The 26,884-nt window shown below is 39.2% G+C and overlaps 1 protein-coding gene across 5 annotated transcripts in view; it reads right to left on the bottom strand.

Annotated features, from left to right (window-relative positions):
* Positions 1-26,884, bottom strand: part of Mid2 (midline 2) — a 110,423-nt gene that overhangs the window by 34,986 nt on the left and 48,553 nt on the right. The window lies entirely within an intron of this gene.

Genomic DNA, 26,884 nt, shown 5'->3' with positions numbered 1-26,884 from the left:
TGCAAGGGCATTGAAGCACCACAGATAGGAAGCTCTCCAGGCCTCTGGTAGATGATGATGGTTAATAGACAGCTGGGCAGGACAGATGAGATGGGGAAATGGTATTCCCACTGTGAAAATCTCTTTACTCCAGCACCCTGTCCTCCTGTTGTTCTTTAGAAAGGAAGGCAAGAAGATTCATGTGTCTCAAGGAAAGAAGATTCTCTTCCACAGGCACAGTAATATTAAGATTCCAGTGCAACAACGTATTTCTACTGGCTTAAAATGTTTTCCATTTTCCTTGTTCCCTTCTGATTTTAAATATGTGAATGTGCAGATCTATTTTCACATGAAACATATGAATGTGTAGATATTTTTCACATAGTTGTCATAATGTTTTACTCATATTTCTTGGCTTAGAAAGAATTTCTATGCAATATCTAAATACTTTTCCTATTTTAAGATACTGTCTACATCAAAATATCTCTGCTACAAAGTCAGGATGGAGTTGAATAAACAGCCATTATTCATTGCCTTTCCATGGACAGATCTCTTCTTCTCCTCTTCTCTACTACTATTGATATTGAATGAAATGAAGTCCCATGAGGTGCTAAAATGAATGTAGGAGATTATGGGACTCCCCAGATACAATGGAGAAAGAAGAAACAAGCTGACATCTTTGAAGCACTCAATATGCCAAACACTACATAGAAAAATAGTCCATGTATTAAATGATCATTATAACTTTTCAATGCAGAAGCTGTTTTTCCCCTCACTTCACAAATGCAGAAACAGAGGCTTTGAGAATTTTAATAATTTGTTGCATATTGCAATGCTAATTAAGTGTCAATACCATATTTCAAACTGAGCTCTTTGAAATGGATGCCTGGGCTAGTGGAAGAGAAATATCGGCAGGGGCTGGCAAACAAGGTTCAGTTCCATTTCAGCAGCACACAGAGCAGTGACACAGAGAAGCACAATTATCCCAAGAGTGTATTCAAGGACCACTTGAGCAGAACTCTAGAAAGCCGAGAAATAGGCAATGGTTTTCTTGAGTGCATCAAAACCCAAGGAGCTAGATTACTGGAATAGCTGGAGAGGAGGGACTGTACTGTCAGTCACACTCTCTCTTCAAAAGATTCCTCTACATATTCCAAATCCCCTGGACCCTGTTATCTCCTTGCTCCTTCAGCTCCCTCCTGGATATTTTTAAAATGGTTCTGTTAATTTTATAATTCCATGTGATGTATTTTGATCATATTCACCCTCAACTACTTCCCCTAATTCCTCCCAGATACATCCCTACCCTCCTCATCTTCCTGTCCTCTTTTGAACACTAAAAAAAAGAAAAAGAAAAAGAAAAAGAAAAGAAAGAAAAGAACCCATTGAGTCCAATTGTTCTGCCCATATACTTCTGGGTGGGGGCCACTCTCTGGAGTGTGGTCAACCCACCAGGGCCTACACCTTAAAAAAAAACCCAACTGACTCTTCCTTTCTGAGAAGCCATCAACTGAACAGAGTTCCTCAGTTCCTGCTGGATAATTTTATATTGCCTTTTAAAATATTTTTTTAAAAATTTTATTATCTGCATAAGTGTTTTGCCTTCATGCATGTATGTGTGCCATGTATGTACCTGATGCCCTCAGAGGTCAGAAAAGAGTGATGGTTCCTTTGGAACTAGAGTTATGGTTGTGAGCCACTATGTGGTAGCTGGTAACTAAACCCAAGCTCTCTGCAAGAGCAGTCAGGTTAACTGTTAGCAGCCAGTTAGCCACTGAGCCATCTATCCAGCCCCAATTTTGTATTTTTTATTTAACCAAAATGTTTGCCATTGAATGACAACCTTACTTTTCTTTATTACCACTTTGGGGGGGGTACAATAACGACAGCTTTTCTTTATTCTATATAAACAGTCTCCATTGTTGTTTTTCTCAGACTCTTTCCCTAAGTTAAATCTACTTTTCCAAGGTAGACACCATACCATCTCAAGGAACTTTCATTCCTCTGAGAATAAGAGATCTATCTAGTTCTCCCAGGGTCATTGCCTAGGGACCTGGAAATATAGACACTTCCCATTAAAATTTCTTTGTAAGGCTGCTGCTGGTAGAGAAGAGAATGGCGCAGTGCCTCATTACTTGTAATTTATACCTTAGGCTAACCTTTACAGAGCACTCATGCTATGCCAGGCACCACTGTAATCATTTCTACTTATCACCTTTCAATCCCCGCAAACAATCACTTGTGGCAGGTATCACTGTTACCATTTGATAGATAAGGAAACACGAGCCCAGAGAGATTAAGTGACTTGTTCGAGCCTATACAATTCAGAGTGACAGAGATGAGATTTGGATCCAGATTCAACTCTAGAGTGCATACTTTTAACCATTACACATCCTTCCTCTCTAGCCTACCATAACAGTATCTGTCTTTGGTTTCTGATAATCATGATCCCCTTTGTACTACCCATCTTTATTCTGACATCCCTTTATCTTTCATCATTTCAGACTTCTTATTGTTGTTTAGAATGCCATGAATTTGTATGCCCTATACTTTTTCCTGAGATTATCCTTTCATTTGACAAGGTATGTCCTCGTTTATTGAGCAAACTTCTATTTCTCTTCAAACTCAGTAATCATCCCTTCTGTAACTTTTTCTCATTGGTAACTTTACAATCAGTCACTCTCCCACTGATATTTAAATAATACTTTCCATAATTCAGTAATTCTGCTTACTAATTCATATTACTGTAATTGTATTAGAGTGTTTTCCTCACTCAATCATAAAGTCTGGAGGCAGAGGCTGTGTTTTTTCTATTTCCAGAATAGAGAATGGCACATAGTACACAGTATGCCAATATGTGTTGGAGTGAATTGAATGGTAATCCCCTTTTTACTGCTTATTTAATATGTTCAGTTGGCTCTCTATGTTAATATAAATTCTATATATGATACCTAAAGATTAAATTATCATTTTCCCTCCATGTCTAATCTCCACTTCTGATTTACTATCTTTTGTCAATTATGTTATAGTTATTTGGGATTAGTAACTTTTTTAAAACAAGTTTTTTTAATTTTAATTTTGATATTATAATATAATTACATAATTTCCTCCTTCCCTATCTTCCTTCCTACCTCTTCCATATACCCCTCCCTACTCACCTTCAAATTCATGGCCTCTTTTTTCACTAATTTTTATATGCATATATGCATATACATAAATAATCCTAAATACAGTCTGCTCAACCTGAATAATATTATGCGTATGTATATTTTCAGGGTTCACCGTTTGGAATTACATAACCAAGTGGCGTGCTCTTCCCTGGGGAAGACTATTTCTCCCACTCTCAGCGTTCCTTAGTTGCCTGTAGTGCTTTGTGTAGTGTTGAGGCCTCATGGTCCTCCCCCCATCCACTTTGGCATCTCTGTTGTTGTCCTTGTTCAGCTCACATCTAGGCAGTCATGTTGGTGAGACTTTATGAGAGCACTAGGAAATAGTCTCACACCAAACTTGTCCTTCATAGTCCATGTAAATTCTCAGTAGTCCCAAAGTCCTTTTCTATTGTCATTTCAATATCTCTAAAATTCCTCTAGTAATGAAATGAGGATTTGAGTCAAGTTGCTAATACATTGAGTCCTTTATTACCCTTTGCATACTTTTGAAAAAGCCTCTTTAAGCTCTCTGCCCTCAAAATCATTCTTACTTGCAGCCCCATAACCCTTCCTTTGCCTTCTTCATCAAACATTTATTAAGCACCTTTTGTGGGATGCAGTCTGCTAAGGCCCTGGCTTCAAACAATTAGCGATCTAGATGAGGAAGAATGGTGTGTGTGTGTGTGTGTGTGTGTGTGTGTGTGTGTGTGTGTGTGTATGCATGTGTATGTCATAAATCAACCACGGTAGCATAAGGTAATTACCAGCTGAGCTATGCTAACTATAAACACAGAAACTGAAAGAAAACACCACACTCTTAGTGAGCAAGTGGAAAAGATCCAGAATGAGATGGGATGTACTAATCTTTGAAAGAATGTGAGATTTAAAAGTTAAAAAGGAAGGAAATTTCAAGCCAAACAATAAGGCTTGAATCAGACACCATGTCAAGAACTTTATTCTTTATGCAACATGATATGCCTGAAATATTCATTTTAAGATTTAGTTTTTTTCTTTTTATGTATGTATATGTGACTGTACCTGTATGTGCATATTGGTGGGATATCCAGAGAGACCAGAAGAGAATGGAGCTGGAGTCAAAAGTGTTTGTGTGTGGCCTGACATGAATGCATAAGAACTAAACTCCAGTCTTTTGAAAGGGCAGTAAACTCTCCTAACCACTGAGCCGTTTCTCCACCAAATATTTTTGAGACGGAAAGTAAGATGATGGATGTCCTCAGTTAACTTTTTTTTAATTAAGAAATTTTCTATTCATTTTACATATCAATCACAGATTCCCCTGTCCTCCCTCCTCCCACCCCAGCCTTCTCCCCAACCCGTTCCCATTCCCACCTCCTCCAAGGAGAGCTCAGTTCACTTTTTTAATGAAGAGGTAGTACCATTGGTTCAGTTGGGCTAATAACAAACTTAAAGATGACTTTAAGTTTGTGGCCGGGTAGTGGTAGTGCATGCCTTTAATCCCAGCACTTGGAAGGCAGAGGCAGGAGGATCTCTGTGAATTCGAGGACAGCCTGGGCTATAGAGTGAGTTCCAGGAGAGGAGCCAAAGTACACAGAGAAACCCTGTCTTGAAAAAAAGAAGAGGAAGAGGAGGAGGAGGAGGAAGAGGAGGAAGTTATTTTTAGTGAACAGGACATATCAAAGATAAGAAACCATCTCATGATGAATAAACTTCATTGTCAACATGACTGGGTTTTAAATCACCAAAGAAGCACAGCTCTCATTGTATATATGAGGGTGTTTCCAGAAAGGCTTAATTAAGGAAAGAAAGCTCACGCCAAGTGCAGGCAGCACCACACCATGGTCTGGGGTCTGAGACTGAATAAGAAAGAGAGAGAGCTGACTAGCATTTGTCTCTCTGCTTCTTGACTGCTGTCACAACGTGACCATGCAGTTCACATTCCCACTGCCATTGCTTTTCTGCCATGTGGACCATATCCTCAAACTATCAAGCAAAATCAATGTTCTTTACTTCAATTGCTTTTGCCAGGTATTTTGTAACTAACACACTTTCCTTGCTCAAAAATCTTCAATTAGACAACATGCTCCTTGAGGAGAGAATTTTCCATTTTGTTACATCCACTGTACTTGGAACAATTCCTTGTACAAAATGAATACTTACAGAATATTTATTGATAGAATTGGCCAAGTAAAATACCAAACAACAAGGAGACCAAACTTTAGAAAATATGCCATAGTAAATATATTTTGTTGAGAAAATTTAGGTTGAAGTCTGGGAGCTAGGATAGGAAGGGATTTGTAGCCATTACATCAGGGGAGATTTAAAAAAAAAAAAACCAAGCACACAGCTAGTAGAGCAGAAAGTTGGCTGAAGAGGCAAAATTCCAAATTAAGGCTAAAGCAATGACATTAAAATATTTCCATGTCAAGAAGCAGCCCAGAAGAGCAAGGTCTTGAAATGTTTTCTGAACAGGAAATACTCCAGAGAAAAATCTGTCTTCATGATGTGAGTAAAATAACTCAAATTACTTGGAAGGCATTTGAAAGCCCAATGTTTTGTTTGCAGTTTTATTTGCAAATGTAGTAATTCAGTTATATATGAACCTTTAGTTGAAAATAACTCTGGTTATCTTAAATGTCTTAAATGTAGATTGGTTGGTCTGTGCAAGACTCCAGCTCTTTATTTGAACTTTGCTCTTTGTTTTGAGTTAGTGGGCTTGGCTAAATGATTTTAATAAAATTTAGACTATGTTTTAAGTATAAAAATTTATCACCCTTGGAAACAACAGAGACAGCTGACCTGATCTAGTGGAAGCTCTCGAACTCTGAACCGACAGATAGGGAGCCTTCATGAGACCGCCCTAGGCTCTCTGCATGTGTGTGACAGTTGTGTAGCTTGGTCTATTTGTGAGGCTCCTTGCAGTGAGATCAGAACCTGTCCCTGGCTCTTGAGCTGGCATTTGGGAACCATTCCCTATGGTGGTATGTCTTGCTCAGGCTTGATGCAGGGGGAGGAGTTTTGTTCTGCCTCAACTTGATATGCCATAGTCTGTTGACTCCCATGGGAGGGCTGACTCTTTCTGAAAGGTGGAAGAATGGAGGAGAGATATAAACGGGAGATGGGGGGAGGGAATAGGAAGAGAGGAGGGAGGGGAAACTCCCATGGTTGGTATGTAAAATAAATGAAAAAATTTAATAAGATAAGAAAAATGTATGAGGCAATATATTATCATGGAAAGAAAAAAAGACAGACTAGTGAGCTCACAGAGATGAGGACAGATCTGAGTCACCACAAGGACACCTCACTGTTCTCTATTTTTCAGGCCATGCTTATTCTTCACAGAGGAATTTAAGGATTTTTATTTCTTTATGCTTTAGTTTGTCCTTAAATTCATACAGATATTATTTGGAAACAAACAACATTTGTAGTGAATGAGCAAAAATAGATGTAGTATGTTGATAGATTGTAGATAGATTTTTAAAAGATCTGCTAGTGTCACATTTATGATCTCAAGAGCACTAAAAGAAATAAAAATACCAATTTGCTTCATTTGAAATAAATTATCCCCCTTGAAGATATCATTGGGGCAATTCTGCAAATGTTGTTGTTGTTTGGCTCTTTTTTGGGGGGGGGCTTCACCCAGCTCCCAAATAATCACACACAGAGGCTTATTATTACTTATGAATGCCTGGCTTTAGCTTGGCTTATTTTTTGCCAGCTTTCCTTTATCTTTAAATTATCCCATCTATCTTTGGCCTCTGGGCTTTTCCTGTTCTCTTACTTCTGTAAATCTTACTCTTACTCAATGGCTTGCTGTGTAGCTGGGTGGCTGGCCCAAGGAGTCTTCCTTCTTCTCTGGCTGCTAGCTCTTTTCTCCTCCTCCTCCTCCTCCTCCTCCTTTTTCTTCTTCTTCTTCTCTTTTTCTCCTTTTATATATTCTCACTGCCTGCCAGCCCTGCCTATCCTTTCTCCTGCCTCACTTTTGGCCGTTCAGTTCTTCATTAGACCATTAGGTGTTTTAGGCACAGTAACAGCTTCACAGAGTTAAACAAATGCAACATAAAATAATGCAACACACCTTAAAATAGTATTCTGCAACATGCAAACCTATTTGTATGGAGCCACCTACCTCAAAAAAGACTTTGGGGAGCATTTTGTGATAATTAAGACAAAGGTTCCCAGGCTCACCTTTTCAAAGAAGAAGTACTAGGTCCCAGGCCGCCCTGGCAAGGTCCCAGGCCTTCATCTTGATGCCATGATGCTTTACTTTCCTCTCAATTGCAGTGAGACCTTGACTTGCATATTTTTTCCAGCTGTATACCACTCATCTCTTTTGAGTAGTGAGGATTAAACCCAAGGCCTCATACATGCTAAGCAAACCCTGTACTACTGAGAATTTCCCAGTTCTAAGATTTTCTGTAAAGAAAGGTCTAGTCTTCTCTAGTATAAATTCACAAATGCTTTTGTTGAGACGATTTTGAGTGATGGCTATTGCAAGGAAACAAATATATTGGGGGTTTTAAATGCCATGGGTTACAAAGACCTTTTTAAGTGCAAATAGTTATTTTGGCAAGTGCTAAAACTCTGTATTGGAATGTAAGTGGGCTAGAACCTTGGTTCCTTTCAGAGATATTGTATTAACTACTTTCTTTATTGCTACTACAATACACCTGACAAAAGCAACTTAAGGAAGAGCTTGCATCGCTCACAGTCCAAGAGGCATCATGGCAGGGGAGTCTTATAAGGTAGAACTTGAGACAGCAAGTTACATTTCATCCAGTCAGATGCTGTGGGATGTTCTGTATGTCAAATGTGTTGCTCTGATTGGTTAATAAATAAAACACTGATTGGCCAGTAGCCAGGCAGGAAGTATAGGCAGGACAAGCAGAGAAGAGAATTCTGGGAAGTGGAAGGCTGAGGGAGAGAGACACTGCCAGCCGCCACATGACAAGCAAGATGTAAGGTACTGGTAAGCCACGAGCCACATGGCAACTTATAGACTAATAGAAATGAGTTAATTTAAGATAGAAGAACTAGGGGTTAGGGATTTAGCTCAGTGGTAGAGTGCTTGCCTAGTAAGCATAAGGCCCTGGGTTCGGTCCTCAGCTCTGGCAAAAAAAAAAAAAAAAAGATATAAGAACTAGATAGCAAGAAGCCTGCCACAGCCATACAGTTTGTAAGCAATATAAGTCTCTGTGTGTTTACTTGGTTGGGTCTGAGTGACTGTGGGACTGGCAGGTAAGAGAGATTTGTCCTGACTGTGGGCCAGGCAGGAAAACTCTAACTATAAAGAGAAAACTCTAGCTACAGTCAGAAGCAAAGGATGGTAAGTGCTAGTGATTAGCTGGCTTTCTCCTTTGTATTTACTCCAAGACACTACATAGATGCATCCCACAGTTCAAATGGATCGTCCTACATTAATGAACCCTATCTAGATAACCCCTCCCAGGCATGCCCAAAGCCTTATCTCCTTGCTGTTTCTAAACCCTCTCAACTGTCAATCAATAAACCATCACAAATGCACTTGACAGTTTTAGGGGGAAATCTCTCAGGTTCTCAGTCTCCAAGTCTTTGTTTCAATCCTATGTTTAAAGTTCATCAGCCTTCTCTCTGCTTCTGCAAGAAATGTCCTCACCCACGCCTTCCTTTCCACTGTCACATCATCAGTCCTGCAGAGTTGTGCTGGAGTTCAGAATCAGAGATTTCTGATTCAGGCAGAACAATACATATTTGGTGGTAAATTATCCCATACACCTGGACTCAAGTGAATTTCATTTTTTTATGTTCATGTCCTCCACTCGACAAGTTAGTGCCAACCAAGAAATCATCTACTCAAATAGATCATCACCTTCCACCTAGAAATTCCTAAAATTCCAGCATTAAAGATCATTGGGAGAACTTTTTGTTTCAGCAAACAATGAGTGCCTGCCATTTACAAGGAGTGAATTATAATGATAAAAAACACAGCTTCTGCCTTTGAGTAACTCAATATTTAGTAGAAAGAATGAAGTGTGAATACAACTAATCACAATTTAAAGAACACTCAATATAACGGAATACAACAAAGCCCTAATGAGAACATACCAGGAAACATCGATTGCCAGTGGAAAAAGATCATCAAGAAAAATTTTGACATGTTTCCTGTAGCCAATCTGGCTTAGGTGAATAAGTAACAAGTTGAGCATGAAGAAGTGGGGTTAAAAGGAAAAGAGTCCAGGCAGAGAATGGTGTGAATGGAGTAAGCAAAAGCATAAGGAAGAACAGTAGGGAATGTGCTGGTGAAGCAGGTCAGGTTGCAGGAGCAATGGAGTGAAGTAAGGTTGGAAGTTTCGATGCAGGGCTTGGGAGACAGTCTGGGGGTAAATTGCTTGTTGTACAAGCATAAAGACCAGAGTTCAGATTCCTAATATACATGCAAAATGTCAGGTGTAGCCACAAGCACCTGTAACCGGAATGTAGTAGGGGAAAGAACAGACAGAGATTCTGGAGCTCACTGACCAAGAAAAAGTCTAGCCAAAACAGCAAGTTCCAGGTTCAGCAATGAGACCATGATCTCAAAAAAAGATGTAAAGGAATTGAAAAGGCATTCAAATGACTTCTCCTGACCTCCAGAGGCACATGCACATACAGGCAAACGCTCCTGCACGCATGTACACACACACACACACACACACACACACACACACACACACAATGTTTAACAAGGAGATTTCAAATCAGGCAAAGTGGCTTGCACCTATACTTACAACTGCCAAGAGACAGGAGGTTTCTGAGACCAAGGCCACCATGAAGTACAAAGCAAGATAGTGTTTTATTAAAGAAAAGAAAGAAATGGAGCTGGGGTAATGACTCCATGGGTAAAGTGCCTGCCATGTAAGTGTGCATACCCCAGTTAAGATCTCTAGGACGTATATAAAAAGCCATGCATGGTGGTGTGCACCTTCACTGCTAGTGTTAAAGAAAAACAAGAAACAAGATGGTGCCTGGAACTCACTGGCCTGCTAGTCCTACTGAATTGCTAAGTTCCAGATTCAGTGAGAGACCCTGTCTTAGAAAATAAGGCAGGAAGGAGTAGAAGTAGTCACCCAATATCAGCCCCTTACTTCCACACATGTACACACATGCACATGTATACACATGTGCTTATACACACAAAAAGAGAAAAATATGAAGGTTGCAGAAATACTATGGAAAGATGTGCTGCCATTTTAGTCAGGATCTTGGTCCTATAATAACACCTGAAGTATTATTAACAATACAGAGGGGAGAGAAAGCAGGCACAGGACTCAAAGAAGTTAGAGAAAATGCAACAATCTCCCCACCTCCTGTTTTCCCATTACTGTTCTGTCCCACCTTCTCAGACTCCATAACATCAGAGAAAAGAGCCCAAGTTGGAAGTCATTCAGCATGTCGTTGCTTTCCGTACAAGAGAGATGAGAAGGAAAAGTGAGAGGTAAATTGGACAGCTGATGAATTACCAAGAAGCTGTTATGAACAGTTTTGCCATCTTACAAAGCAGAAAAAAAAAATCATTGCTTTTTACCGTGATGCCTTCAAGAAAATGCGGTGTTTATGAAGCAGACACAGTACTGAGTGTGGCAGCATCAAAGCTAAGGTGTTAAGCCAGATCACACTTTAAGGACATTCACATACAGGCCCATCATCAGCACCAGCACCTCCAGCAGACAGCTGCTAGGTTCAAATGCATAAAGGGAAGAAAAGAAATCTTTTATGTTGTTTTCAAAACACCGTAACATTTCAAAGACACTACTGAAGGTTTAAATAAAAATAACTAAAGGAAGCAGGACTTTCTCCAATATGTCTGATCTGTACCTTTAGATTTGGAGGAAGGTGTCCACCTTAAGTAGTAAGGTATATATCAAACTATTAATATGATGTTTATCTTCCTGTACTTGGGTAACTACAACCTAAGAAGGGAATTCAAGGGTTATTTGGGCATAGTTAAGCAATTAACAGTCTCAGCTCCTATGTTTATTTCTCTGGTAAGGCAGGGGCATGAGAGATTAGGATGTGGATGGGGAAATGGCTGTTGGAGCTAGACAAGTGGGCAATGGACGCTAAGCCATCTCTAGTGGTGTAAGAATGCTAATGAGTTGAGCACCAGACAGATATTGACTAAGAGACAAATTTCCTGTCAGCTTATGGGATGAATACACAATACTTAACACTTTCTGCTGCTTATCACTTTTCTAATTACTTCATGTATTTTTAGCTACTTTACTTCTCCCACTATCCTTCTGCAGAAGGCACTAGCATTCATTATTCTTTTTGAAGAAGACATTAGGAAACAGAGAGATTATAAAACTTGCACAAGGTCATATAGCTAGAGTCAAAAGCAAGATTTTAAACTAGGCAGTCTGTTCATGTCTATGATTTTAATCTCTCTCTCTTTCTCTCTCTCTCTCTCTCTCTCTCTCTCTCTCTCTCTCTCTCTCTCGTGTGTGTGTGTGTGTGTGTGTGTGTGTGTGTGTGTGTGTGTAAGTGACACAGATAGGCAGACAAAGGCAGAGAAAATAGTCTTCTCTTCCTCTTAGTAATTCCTCTCAAGATAATCACATTATCTAGGATTATTATCTGGACATACTTTGTGTATTAATTTTTTGTTTTGTGGGAAAATACAGCAAACACATATTGTAACATATGTAGAAATGTGAACAATGTACACATGTATATTTTTACACACACATACTATGTTTATTTTACCCTTGCCTAGCTACTAAAAATCTTGACAGCATAGAGATGGAACAGTTTGCTCCACATAACTGTCTTAGGAAAGGCTTTTCTAACATAATTGCATATGGCAATTCTGTGCTGGTTTTGGAGTACTTTTTCTCCACGGATGAGACCATCAAACCTTTATATCCTTCAGTTCTCTACTGTCTCCATCAATACACCCTTTTTATACAAAGCAATTGCTTAGGACAAGAAAGGAAAGAGCAGGAAAGGTAAATCTAGGTTGTGCATCTAGTACTTTATATACACAGTTAAAATTTCTGTGTGGAATGAGGGAAGAGACTTACTTTTTAAAAAATCTCTTCAGAACTATGGGCAGATTGGATATGAAAAAAAGATTGGCAAAAAAACCCCATAGATTTCTACCTCATCACTTACTGTTAAAATATGAGTCCTGGAAAGAACATGGAATCATTCAACATTGTATTACTAATAATTGACAGAGCCAACTGAATTCCTTATCTTGTTCTTTCCCCTCTACTACTTGTCTACTACACAACAATTGGTTATAAACCATTTAGGAGATACCAAAGTCTCTAGCTCATACTCCTATGTATTCATAAATATGAACATTTACGCAAGTGTGTACACACAACTTATATATAATAATAATAGGACCAAACTGGAAACAACTGAAATTCCTTGGTGAGAGTAAGGATAAGCAAATAGGGAAACATTCATACAATAGAATGCACTCCCAACCATATCAAATCATAGGGAAAAAAAAAAACTACTGATACAAGTTGAATGGATCACAGAGACATTATGATGAGTGACATAGAAAATCATAATATTTTGAATACTGTATGATTCTGTTTACAAAACGTTACAGAAATAACTAAATTATAATGTTGAGCAGACCAGTGATTGTAAGGAAGGCAGATGTGACTACACTTCAAATTGGTATAACATGGGTTGAAGAAATGACTCAGTGGTTAAGAACATTGGCTGCTCTCACAAAAGACCTGGGTTTGGTTTCCAGCACCCATATCCGTGATTCACAATCATCTACAATGTCAGATCCAGGGACTCCAACATTGTCTTCTGACTTCCATGAGCATCAGGCATGCAGGCAGTGCACAGACATACATACAGGAAAAACAACATACACACAAATAAATACATCAATCTACTTTTACAAAGAGGTAGCACATGTGAGTTTAAAGGGTAGATAGATGATGAAACAATACTGTCCTAATTATGGTGGTGATTAAAAGAATATATATGACAAAATAAACATACTCCTCCCAAAAAAATGAAAACGTAAATAAAGAAAGAAAACTCTCTAGAGTCCCCATAAGGATTTAGGCAGGCCTGGGGAGGGAACGTTTCTGTAGTCTTCTGAAATTCTAACAATTATACATATGTGATAAAATAGTTGGATCCAATATAGTCTCAGTCTCTTTTTATATCTCTTCCTTTCCCAACACAAATCATTTTGTATCCCACTTAATAAGAATACTGGGTTTTTTTATTTTGTGCTCCCCTACAATTTGAATGCAAGTTCCTTAAGGGAGAGGGCATTGTTCCCTACTGTTTGCACAACATGTAGCCTAGTGCCTAACATACTGTAGGTAAGCTATAAATATCTGTTGAAAGACCAGGCATGGTGGTTCATGCCTTTAATTACAGCACTCAGGAGGCAGAGGCAGGAGGATCTCTGTGCCAGGAGCCATTTCCCAGGTGGATGAGTCAATCTGTTAAAAAGAATCAATGAATGAATATAAGTGTGCTTGCTCTGAAATCAAGGTATAATGAAAAAGTCTATACAGTTAACTTTTCGCATCCATAAGTTCCATAACTGTGGATTTAACCAACCTCATATTTAAAATATCTGAACAAATTTGATTCTGCATTGAGTATGTACAGATATTTGATCTTTTTCCAAGCAATATAGTACAACAACTATTTATATAGCATCTACACTGTGCTATTATAAATAATCTACAAATATTTAAAGTATATAAAAGGATATAGTTAGATTATATGCAAATACTAAACCATGCTATGCCAGGGACTTGAGCATCTGTGAATTTTGGTATCTGAGCCAATCCTCCATGGATACCGAGGGAGAACTGTGCTGTGTTATATTTCTTCATTACGAGACAAATAGCTCTTACATTTTCTTTTTACACAATTGCCCAAATTTGTTTTCATTCTTATGTTTTGTCATCTCAATATTGTTTACTGAAATATGAAAAATTGGAGAAATATCTGAATAACAACATAGGTTCTCAGAGATTATATATTTTTAAATATTTCCTTTCTTTATGTTGAAAGGAAGAAATTTCCCTACCTGGGTATTGGCTAATCCTGCTGGAGCATTAAAAATTGCACTTCTATAAGCTAGCCACCAGAGGGAACTATTTACTTAATTATCATTTCTCAACACAACCAATCCCAAGCTATGTGCTGGGTATAAAAAAGTTTGTGTGCCACATTATCTTTATCCACTCTTCTATGGAGGAACATCTAGGTTGTTTCCAGTTTCTAGCTACTATGATAAAGCTGCAATGAACATGGTTGCCCAAGTGTCTTTGTAGCATGATTGAGCATCCTTTGGGTATAAGCCCAAGAGTGGTATAGCTGGGTCTTGAGGTAGATCCAGTGATCTGAGGAACAGCCAAATTGAGTTTCACAGTGGCTTTATAAGTTTGCACTCCCACAAGCAATGGAGGTATTTCCCTTGCTCCACATCTTCTCCACCATGAGCTTTCACTTGTATTTTTGATCATAGCCATTCTGACAGATGTAAGGTTGAAATCTCAAAGTAGTTTTGATTTGCATTTCCCTAATGACTAAGGATGCTGAACATTTCTTTAAGTATTTCTCAGATATTTCAGATTCCTCTGTTGAGAATTCTCTGTTTAGATCTGTACCCCATTTTTTGGAGTTAAGGATCAAACCCAGGGCCTTGTGCTTGCTAGGCGAGCGCTCTACTACTGAGCTAAATCCCCAACCCTGTACCCCATTTTTTAAATTGGATTGTTCGGTTTTTTGATGTCTTGTTTCTTAAGTTCTTTATACATTTTGGATATTAGTCCTCTATCAGATGTGGAGTTCGTGAAAATCTTTTTCCACATTTACACAATGGACTTGTGTATATTACTCAGCAGTTAAAAAAACAACAACAACCTCGTCCAGGCAGTGGTGGTGCACACCTTTAATCCCAGCACTTGGGAGTTTGAGGCCAGCCTGGCCTACCAAGTGAGTTCCAGGAAAGGCACAAAGGTACACAGGGAAACCCTGTCTCAAAAAACAAAACAAAACAAATCATGAAATTTGCAGGCAAATGGATGGAACTAGGAAAAAAATCCTCCTGAGTGAGGTAACCCAGACTCAGAAGGACAAACATACTATGTACACACTTTTAAGTGGACATTAACTGTTAAGTAAATGATAATCATGCTACAATCCATAGGCCCAGAGAGGCTAAGTAACAAGGAGGGCTCTGAGGGGGATGCATAGATCTCCCTGGCAAGGGGAAATAGAATAGATTTTGCGGGTGGACTGGGCGAGTGAGGATGGGAATAGAAGGGACTGGGTTGTGGGGACGGGGAGAGAATATGGGGAGGAATGAGGAGAGAGTATGGGGAGGGATGGGGAGAGAGTATGGGGAGGGACAACTGGAATTGGGGGGCATTTGGGAGACTGTGTGTAAACCTAGTGCAATGGAAACTCCCTGGAATCTATGAGGATGACCCTAGCAAGGCCGCCTAGTAATGGAGGATATGGAGCCTGAACAGGCCATCTCCTGTAACCAAAAAGTCTTCCTACAGTGGGACTGGGACACCAACTCAGCCACAAAACCTATGACCTACAATCTATTCTGCAAGATGTGCTGGAGCAACAGTGGCCAGTACTTGTGGGAGTAGCCAACCAATGACTGGTCAAGTTTGAGACCCAGGCCATGAGAAAGATCCCATGCCTGACACTTCCTGGATGGCCAAGAACTGGAAGCTGGATAGCCCACAGACCTGGGGTAGAATCAACCACAACTGGAAAAAAAACATCAATGAAATGATTCCTAATGGTGTTCTGCTCTACTCATAGATTGGTGCCTACTATACTCATCATCAGAGAGGCTGCCTCCAGCAGCTGATGGGAGCAGATGCAGAGACCCACAGCCAAACAGTAGGCGAAGAGAGAGCCCAGGTCTCTGTCAGGTCCCTCCCCTCGGAACTCAGGGAACCCCACAGAAGATGGTGAGGAGAAATTATGGAAGACAGAGGGTCGAGGAGGACACCAGGAGAGCAAGGTCACAAGTAATCAACTAAGCAGTTCTCATAGGGGCTCTCTGTGTGAATGTGTCAGAGTCTGCATTGTTCTGTGACAGGTCCTCTGTATATACTTAGTTAGTTAGTTAGTTAGTTAGTTAGTTAGTTAGCTTGGTATTTTGTGGGACTCCTAACAGTGGGAGTGGGGGTGTCTCTGACTCTTTTGCCTGCTCTTTTTCTCCTACTGGGTTGCCTCACCCAGCCTTGATGTGAGGGTTTGTGCCTGGTCTTATTGTATCATGTTGTGCTATGTTCAATCAATGTCCCTGGGAGGCCTGCTCTTTTCAGTGGGGGAGATGTGTGGAAGCCCACAACTGACTCAGTTTCCCAGTTTGAATCTGAAGTCTATTCTGAGTCAATAGAGTTCAGACTTGTTTGCTCCAAGGCTGTGAGAAAGTTCTGATTAGCCTGCAGAGTCTCCTTGAAGGGCTGTGAGAAAGTCCTGATTAGCCCACAGAGTCTCCTTGAAGGGCTGTGAGAAAGTCCTGATTAGCCCACAAGAAGGAACACACTATCTAGCTAGATGCAGGTTGCTGATGCCAGCCAGAGGTACATCGAGATAGAAAATGAAACTGCCTGCTCCTTGACGCAAGGCAGGATAGATAGTGGCTGAATGCCTGTGCTGTGCATTGTTCTACCTCTATCCTTCAAGACTGTATATAAGCTGGCTGGGAAATAAATGCAGGACTGTCCGGCAGTGACCAGCAGACCTCTCGACTCTTTTCTGTCTTCTTCATTGTCTCTACAATGCACATGTCTTTACCCAGCTACCCAGCTGATTGTTGGCAGGCTCCGACAAGTGGAGCCCAGCGAGGGGGCAGGTATGAAGGAGTCCATGATGGACACCACAGAAGGAAAGGGAGAGCACTTGAAAAAAGTGGAAGCGGTGTGAGTTAACTTGAGAGTAAAAGTGATAAGTGTAAATAAAAAAGCAGATGTGTGGTAAAAAAAATTCGTGAATAAGGGTAAAAATAAGTATGGGCCAAGGAAATAGAATACAACTGTTTGTACATTTACTTAAAAATACCTTAAAGGCTAGAGATACTAAAGTAGGACTTAAGCAATTGTGTAAATTTTTAGAATTTGTAGAATATATTGGAGTTAAGATACAGCAGTATTATGATAACATGGTCCAGAAAAACTTACAACAGATATTTTTCAGTCTCTGGACACTCATTCAGGACAACTTAGACCTCTGTCCTGAAAGGCATAAAGTGTTTCCTGAACAAAGTAAAACTAAAACTAAACATTCTGCTCGGTCAGAGCGACAGCTTTATGCAGATGCTTTTACAAAGTTATTTGATGATAATGACCAGTTAGATTTTGGCAATGAGGCAGAATTAGAGGAAGAGGCTGTTAAGTATTGTAATAAAGATTCTCTCACTCCTCAAGATTCTCCCTCACCTCCATTCCTGACTATGACTGGTTCATCTGGAGAGATTAAGTGGGTCGTGACCTCAAACCATTAGCCAATGTCTTACTTTCAGATCTGTTCACTGCAGCTGGTAAATGTAAATGTGAGCACTCTTTGTATTGGACTGTTACTATGTTACTGTTCTGTTCCATGAGTTTAAGGGGACTGGGTCCCCCAACCAAACTGAGATTAGCAGGTAGCTCCTGCCGGGTGTGGCTTATGTATTGCAAGAGAAGCCATTAAAGTCTATTAGACAAGACTCGCTAACTGCGAGTGAGGACATCCTCTCAGTGCTGAAGTAACAGTACTCACGTTTGTGTCAGTGTTAGTTGTTTCTGTCTACTAATCTTTCTCATTTTCCTGGAAGAGAAGGAGAGAGAGGCATGGCAAGGGCCACCTCTCTCTCTCTCTCTCTCTCTCTCTCTCTCTCTCTCTCTCTCTCTCTCTCTCTCTCTCTCTTGCTATGAGGCCCACAGCATGAGTGGAACTGGTCTTGGCCAGCAGGAAAAGCCTGCAGCCAGCCAGCAGCTCTCAGAGGGTGAGGGTATGAGTTCTCAGAGCAGAAAAGGCAGAGATGGAAGCTGCAGAAGTGGTAGGGAGTTCATTCCTATAACTGGCAAGCTGAACAAACGTTGAAAAGAGAATCTGATGTTAATTGTTAATTATTATAGTCAGAGAAGTTAACAAAAAAATTTTTTTCAGGAACACTGGCAGCCAAGGACACACTCTGTGCCTCCTTTCCTTCCTAAGCCAAGTTCTTCACTGTGATAACTTCAAGGTCTCTTCTGCTGGCCAGCAACTTCCAACTTTAACCTACTTTAACCCTTCTCTGTCCTGATACTGCTTAAAAAAAATGTTGGATTACCAGCCTGCATACTCTGATGCTTAGGAAAAAAAATTATGATTTTGCCTCCACAGGAAAAGAAAAAATACATGAATTCTGGTCATTTGAGTTCAGTGGGTTACAAAATCTTATCATCATTTAAGAGAATTGATTACAAATTATTATTGATTAAGATAAGAAAAGCTTTTGCTAATCTGAAATGTTTCACATTGATACAGGTTTTTAATATGTTAATGCAAAATAAGTTCTTTGTTATGATATATGCATATTATCTATATGTTTCTATTCTTATTTGAAAAGTTATACCTATGCAATGTTCTAAAGTGCCTGGAAGAAAGCACAAGGAAAAGGACTTTGATGGAAATTTACATGTTGTCTGAAAAGCAAGAGAAGGTGAAGGATGGGAATAATGTTAGAAAATGGAAAAAACGGAATTTGTCTATGTCTGGCTGAACCAGAAAAGCAAAAATAGTGAAAGGTGTGACCTGAAGGTAAATGCTAACTTGTAGACGATCAGAGGGGTTGTGAGCTATGCTGAATGTGAAGGAAAACTATAAGATACATGTGGGATTTAACCATATTATGTTAATTTGATTTTCTTGGTTTTAAAAATAGCCGATGATTCTTCATTGCAAGATGTTTATGTTAAAATGGAAATATATACACATGTATGTATGTGGACATGTATGTGACTTAGATTTAACTCTTTAACTCTGTATGGGTATAAATGAAAGTTGGATCCAACTGTGTGTTGTTTAATTTTAAACACAACCACATGGTCTTCCTCCATCTTGGCTGGTGACCTCATCATGAAGTGGGCAGCCATGTGGCTGGCAACAACCTTTAACATAAGATTAAAGAATACCTCTCTTAGTTCTAATGAGCTCTCTGTTTATTGTATCTCCTTTTAGACTAAGGAGGCAACAAGCCTCAAATATTTTGAATTGGGATAGATTTTTATATAATATTTCATGTTATAAAAATAAAGTTTGTATAAGATAGGATTTAAAAACAATATTTAATCAAATATTAAAGCTGTACCTCAATGCTTTTATACACAAGAATGCACCTTGCTCTGGCAGGTAAACTTTGCAGTTTAAGAGTCTCCCAGATGATAATGGTCTTAAAGACATAGAGTGATCATGGGAAATAGCTGAGGGTTATAGATCTTAACAGTTTTGCCAGGTGATGGCCACGAGAAGCAGGAGCCACAGGAAAATGGAATAGGCTTGCTTCTAGAAGGTATTTTGGAAAGGAACCAAATGTAATAAATGTTCCATTTACTAAACAACAAACTGATTGGCTATTTCAAAATAATGATTCTTGGGCAATAGCTTTTGGTCAGTTCTGGGGTCAAATTGAGAATCATTATCCTGCTGATCAACTATTATAGTTTGCTCAGATGCATTCATTTTTTTCCCTAAAGTATTAATATATACTCCAGTAAAAGATGCTGCTTTAGTTTTTACTGATGGTTCTTCTAATGTGAAAGCAGCTTATGTGAATAATGGTGAAGGGTATGTAGTTCAAACTACTCCTGATTCAGCTCAAGTTGTTGAGTTGAGCTGTTGGTTTTTCAAGTTCTTAAAGATAATTTATTTAATTTATATACAGATAGTCAATATATTTGTAGAGTTCTTTAAGTTATAGAAACTGTTTCTTACATTAAAACTATTAATGAGCAAATAAGAATGTTATTTCAACAAATTCAGGATGAAATTCATTTAAGAAAATTGCCATATTTTGTGGAGCATACTAGAGCACATTTAAATCTGGTCCATTGGCTGAAGGTAATGCTTTAGCTGATGAATTTATTCAGTTGATAAGTTTATCTCAAGTTGAGCTTGCTCACTGATCACATGCTTTATATCATCAAAATAGTAAAAACTTAACAAAACAATTTGGTTTCACAAGAGAAACTGCTCACCAAATCGTTAAGAAATGTACTATGTGTCCTCAGTATTTGACTGTACCACACTTTGGGGTAAATCCTTGAGATCTTCCTAAGAATTTATGGCAAATGGATGTCACTCATATTACAAAAATTGAAATACGTGCATGTGACAATTGATACTTATTCAGGATTTTTAATGGAGGCTATTAAGCATGTAATTGTTCATTGCCTGAAATGTTTCTCCTATATGGGGATACCAAAAGTTATTAAAACTGATAATGGGTCTGGATATATTAGTAAAGCTTTTTTATCAATTTTGCTCTCAATGGCAAATTGAACATAAAAAAGGTATTCCTGATAATCCTCAAGGACAAGCATTTTTTGAGCAAACCTATGACAATCTCAAAATGCAACTTCAAAAAAAAAAAGAAAAGAAAAAGAAAGGAGAGAGTTATACCCCCAGTCACCATAAAATGCTTTGAATCATGCCTTATTTGTTTTTTAAAACATGTTTTAAATGTATATGCTACTGGAAATTCTGAAGCTGATTGATTTTTGGCATGAAGCACCATCACAAAATTTGCTCAAGTTAAATGTAAAGATCCTTGTACTGGCTTATGGAAGGGCCCCGACCCTGTTTTAATATGGGGATGAGGACATGTTTATGTTTTCTCACAGGATGAAAATGAAACTCATTGGTTGCCTGAAAGATTGGTGCTGTGTATGGAGCAGAGAAATGCTGATCCTGATGTTGCTGATGACCATCCAGAGATGCGAGAGTGAAACCTATAGGGCCTATGTTCCTGATCCACCGATTTTACATCCTGCAACTTGGGAAGGAAAAGAAATTATAGTTGCAATTAATGATACCAGGCTTTTAGATCAACTTGCCACCCAAGAGTTCCAGATTTCTCACAATTTTCTTATATGGAGTATTGGTAAAGAGATTCCTGTATGTTTTGCAAAAAATATTACTTTGGAGGGATGCCTCAAGGTAATTGGATAAGTAATATTTCACCCCCTCAACAATTTCCTCCATGCACAAAGAACTGCAAGAGTCTAATAGGACTTTGTTATGGAGATGATGTACTGGCATTATTCCTTTAAAGTATAACATCACATGGACACAGCAATATAGTCTATTGGTCTGGAAATCAGAACAATTGTAGTGACTCTTATACAGTGTCTACAGCAGAATCTTGGGACCAAGGACTGTCAGTTGGAATTTGGTATTCCAGTACTGAATCTCCACAAATTTATGTTTGTAAACTTGCTGCTGACATGGGAACAGTTGCAGGGCATTCCAGTCACTTGAAACCTTTTAAAGGCACTATTTTAGCTTGTGTCAAAATGGCCTATGTTCTTTTAGTTGGTGAAGCAAATACTTTTACGAATGGTTCTGTGTTTAATGTATCAAGTCTTAATTGAATTTTTACCAATTGTATTTCTCAAATATATAACCTTATTCATGTAAAGTTAAAACAACTTTCTTTTGTAATATTGCCAGTATATATGAGTGGTCCATGGTTTGATGGTAAAGGGTTATATGTGATTGAGGAAATCAAGAAAACTTTAAGCAGACAGAAGCATGTTACTGGATTAGTTATAGCAGGAATTGCAGCTCTTGTTATTATACTTGCTACTACTACTACTGTTGCTTCAATGCCTTTGTCTCAATCCATCCAGACAACAGGGTTTGTTAATCAATTATCTATGAACTTTTCTATGACATTAGAGACTTAAGAAGATATAGATGTGAAAATGGAACATAAATTGCTTTGTATGATGCAGTACAATTTTTGGGAGATGATCTTCAAAGCCTGAAAACTAGAGAACATTTGAAATGTCATTCTAATTATGAGTGGATTTGTGTTACATCTTCTGTGTATAATGAAAGTGCTATTGGATGAAAAAGGGTTAAGGCACATTTTAAAGGAATTTGGCATGATTATAATGAATAATTAGATTTGGCTAAATTACATCAAGAGATTATAGAAATGGAAAAGGCTAAATTGGATTTTGATGTAGCTTAAATAGCAGAAGATATTTTAGAACAATTTAAAAGGGCTATCCCATCATGGTCATCATTTGCTTCACTCTTAAGCAGTGTTGTAGGTATTGGAGCATGTGTCTTAGTAAGCATAATCTGCTTGCCTATGATTCTCAAGCTGATTTTGAACTTGTTATGGAGATTGAACTCAGAACTCCACAGAGTAAAACTCTGCACATTCCTCTGACTTAACACCAGAGGCTGGCAGCCAAAGACCGGTAAGTTTTCTTTGCTTCCTTTCATCCTAAGACAGGACATGAACGACGGAATTCATGCTCCCATGATGGGTAAGATTGGAGTGTGGTAAGGAAACACCTAAGACAGCCACGGTCATCTGGGAGACACAGTGGGGTCTTAAAATAAATAAAAAGGGAGGAACTGTGGGAGCCCACAACTGACTCAGTTTCCCAGTTTGAATCAAAGTCTATTCTGAGTCAATAGAGTTCAGGCTTGTTTGCTCTAAGGCTGTGAGAAAGTCCTGATTAGCTCACAAGAAGGAACACACTATCTAGCTAGATGCAGGCTGCTGATGCCAGCAAGAGGTATATTGAGATAGAAAAAGAAACTGCCTGCTCCTTGATGCAAGGCAGGATAGATGGTGGCTGAATGCCTGTGCTGTGCATTGTTCTACCTCTGTCCTTCAAAACTGTATATAAGCTGGCTGTGAAATAAACTCGGAGCTGTCTGGCATTGACCAGCAGACCTCTCGACTCTTGTCTGTCTTCTTCATTGTCTCTACCATCCACAAACACTCACCCAGCTACCCAGCTGACTGTTGGCAGGCTCTGACAGAGATGAGGCAGGGGAGTGGACCTGGTGTAGAGGGGAGGTGGGGGAACTGGGAGAAGTGGGGGGGGGGGGCAGGGGAAGCTATGGTCAGGATGTATTGTATGAGAGAAGAATAAAAAAGTTTTAAAGGAGTACAGGATACCTTACTCTTAGAGTTTTGCCTAATGGAGAGAAAAAAATTATTACACAGAAGTGCTGAGATGAAAGTATGTTTAGGGTACTCTGGGCAAAGAGAAGGGAGGCACCTAAACTAAAATGATGCATGGGGTGTGGGGCATGGGGCGTGGGAAATAGCTTCCTGGGGCAGAAAGACACTTGAACACAGCCTTATGGGACAAACTGTCAGCCAGAAGAAAAGAAAAACAGTTTAACTCCTGTGGGGACAAGGTCTAACCTCATCATTGTACTTCAAGTGCCTGGCCAAAGATAAACATATGCTTAAGTACATGTGAAATTGGTGAACCAAACACAAAGTGCAGATGCTAAAAACCAAACTAGTAACATAAATTAGGGAAACAAAGTCCTGATCATGATGGGTCATATAAATCTTTTAAGTGCAATGAGGAACCACTTTTGTCTTTGTGGAAGGGAATGGCATGATGCATTTGCATTTTAGAAAGCCCAATCCTTCATACAGATTAGGAAATGGATGGTAGTGGGGTGCCAGAATGGATCAGAAAGAACCATTAGGAATTGTAGTTTTCAAAATGACTATAGCAAAGCCATGGCCACCACCTTCAGGAAGCTGACAGTTCAACACATGAAATGTATATGATCAAGAAATTGTAGTACAACAGATAGTAGAGGTGTACACATGCTGCTCTGCCTGAGTTCAGGAAGCTTATGGGTGGCAGTGGCAGTACCAGAAACAGCATCTGACTTCTAGTCAAGCTTTATCAAAAGCTGTCCTGCCTGTGATTTCCAGAATGATAGAAGGAGGGAAAGGCATGTCTCAGACTGAGCTGCTGGGAAAATTTTGATGCTCTTTGCACTCACATCTATCATAAGCATTCTTCCCCAATACCTTTGCCTCCAGAAGAAGGATACAGTATCCAAATATTCTCTACACAAATTCAGAGCCAGCAATCTCTACTAGAAGATCCAGGGAAATTCCAAGTCTAACACCTAAGGACAAGAAAGGAATTATTCAGAGAAAGAAGTGATTCTTTCAGAATCAGTGGATTTCAGATGACAAAAACCAAAGTCCTTGTTCCATGTTCAGAAAAGGCAGATGATCACCAGAAAAAACAAAAGCCCAAGCAGAAAAATGAAACCAGCTAAAGTAGAAAGCACATTTCTCTAAGCTACACGGGTCAGTCAAGAGTAAAGAGAAAGGATAGAGAAGGACCAGGGCAGAGCCCCAAGGACAAGAACCAGAAGAGTCGTGAAATAGGAAGTCTCATAATAGTCTCCAAGTCTGTGACAAATGACAAATATGTCTTGAGGATGTATTTGCAAAGGTCTCAACTACCTCATATGGTAGTAAAGACTAGTGCACTTGATAGGGATGAGTTAAGAAAAAGAATCAGTCTGGCTATGAACCAATAGCTGAGGAACCCCCATGGAACTGGATCAGGCACTCTGGATAAGTGAGACAGTTGATTAACTTGAACTGTTTAGGAGGCCCCCAGGCAGTGGGACCAGGACCTGTCCTTGGTGCATGAGCTGGCTTTTTGGAACCTAGGGCCTATGCTGAGACACTTTGCTCAGCCTTTGTGCAGGGAGGAGGGGACTGGACCTGCCTCAACTGAATCTACCAGGCTGGGCTGACTCCCCAGGGGAGACCTTGCCTCGGAGGAGGTGGGAATGGGGGTTGATTGGGGGGGAAGGCTGGGGAGGTGGGAGGATCAGGGTATCCGTGGCTGATATATAAAATTAAATTAATTATAAAATAAAAATATTTATTTAAAAAATAAAATAAAAGAGATCATTTTTATAACAGTATGAAATATAAAGATTTAGTTTCCTATTTAAATGATTAGAAATGGCAATGACATGGAAAGCCTGTAGAAGAATGGAGAGATGTCAGAAAGCTAAAGGTATAAAGAAAACCAATGAAATTTTACTAATGATGAAAAAAAGGAATCAGGCTGGGCAGTGGTAGTGGTGCACACCTTTAATCCCAGCACTCAGGAGGCAGAGCCAGGCAGATCTCTGTGAGTTCAAGGCCAGCCTGGTCTATAGAGCAAGATCCAGGACAGGCACCAAAGCTACACAGAGAAATCCCTGTCTCAAAAAAAGAGAGAAAGAATCAGATCTATAGTAATATATCAATGTGTGTCCATATATACATACATACATATGTGCACATCATCCAGAACATATTTTAAGTGAAAGTTTCTAAGGACAATGTAAAGGAAGAAAGGTTCCCTGGAAATCCTGGGGTAACTAAAGACTAAAAGACAAAATTCAATTAAAATTGGAAATGGATTTTTAAAAATGTTCCTTAAAGCAAACATACTGGTAGGTAAGCCTCTTTAACAAGAAGTGGCCTCAGTTTCTCCTCCTCTATAGAGGACAATACTAATACCTAGTCTCAGAGAGTTTGTATATGTTTACTAAATGATGTAATTAAATCATCTTATATATTTTCTATCATATATACATACATACATACATACATACACTAAGTATCAGTTTTCTTTTGCTTTGTCTTATTTTACCACTACGTCAATGATGATAACAGTGACTCCTACTGGTATAGAACTTACAACATCTGCAGAATCAAGCAAGTACTGTTTTATCATCTGAATTACTTTTATTCAGTTTCAAAATATAATCTGCTTTGTTTTCTGGAGCATAGTGGGTCATACATGATTTGTTTTCCCCTGGGATTTCTTAGGTCCCTTCTCTTACTCCTCTTTCTACATCTACACCTCTTGATCTCATTCTCAAATGCAGTGACCTCAAAGCTGTAGGACAGGGTTAGCTCTGCCTCTAAAAATAAGGTAGACTCCTAACCTACTGCCACAACATCATACTTATTATCATCGTTCAGAACAAAAGGTCAATGCCAAGAGGGATTCACTCTCTCCCTACTAGGAACCACACCATTACCTATTTACTATTTTCATTCAGAGCAAAAGGGCTATGACAGGAGGGAAGTCAATGACTAATTTCTGACAAAACACCAATTACATTTCATATGGTTGGCTAGAAAGGAATTTGGCTGGTACAAACTTGTTTTTCTGCTTTGGGCTACCCCATAATTAACACAATCCCCAGGCTCTGAGGCCAAAAGATATTAGCTGGAATCTAGAAGAAATAGGTGTCAAAAAAAGAAAGGTAACTAACATATTCTCTTACTTACAAAAAATGTAACACTGCAATTGCATTCAGCTTTAGTCTCCTCTATTGTGCTTCTGGAGGGAGGGGATTCCATCTGTTCTGTGCTCTGAGCTCAAGCAGAGTACATCTCTATATACATACAGGAGGCTCATTAAAAATACTTGGTAACACATCAGTGACTGTATACCTCCCCCATTCAATCTCCATTCTATGTAGCATAGCAGGAAATCCACCTATTAGCCTGCCTGGCATTGGGGTAGGCAGGAGGACTGATTATCAAAATAACAGTAACTCTGATACTATAAAAGTACTTCCAGAGTCACAAGGTACCAAAGGCTTACCCAGAGATTCCACTGGCTGTTGCTTTGCTGTGAGAAGATATATATATATATCCATATGTATGTGTTTGTATAATGCTCATATTACATAACTCTCTGAACCACCACCAGTAGGGCAAGGCAAGTAAA

Source organism: Onychomys torridus, chromosome X, assembly GCF_903995425.1.
Source record: "Onychomys torridus chromosome X, mOncTor1.1, whole genome shotgun sequence".
In the NCBI taxonomy this organism is placed as follows: domain Eukaryota; kingdom Metazoa; phylum Chordata; class Mammalia; order Rodentia; family Cricetidae; genus Onychomys; species Onychomys torridus.
Note: the sequence above shows the minus strand (reverse complement) of the source record. Positions and strands in the feature narration are given on the sequence as shown.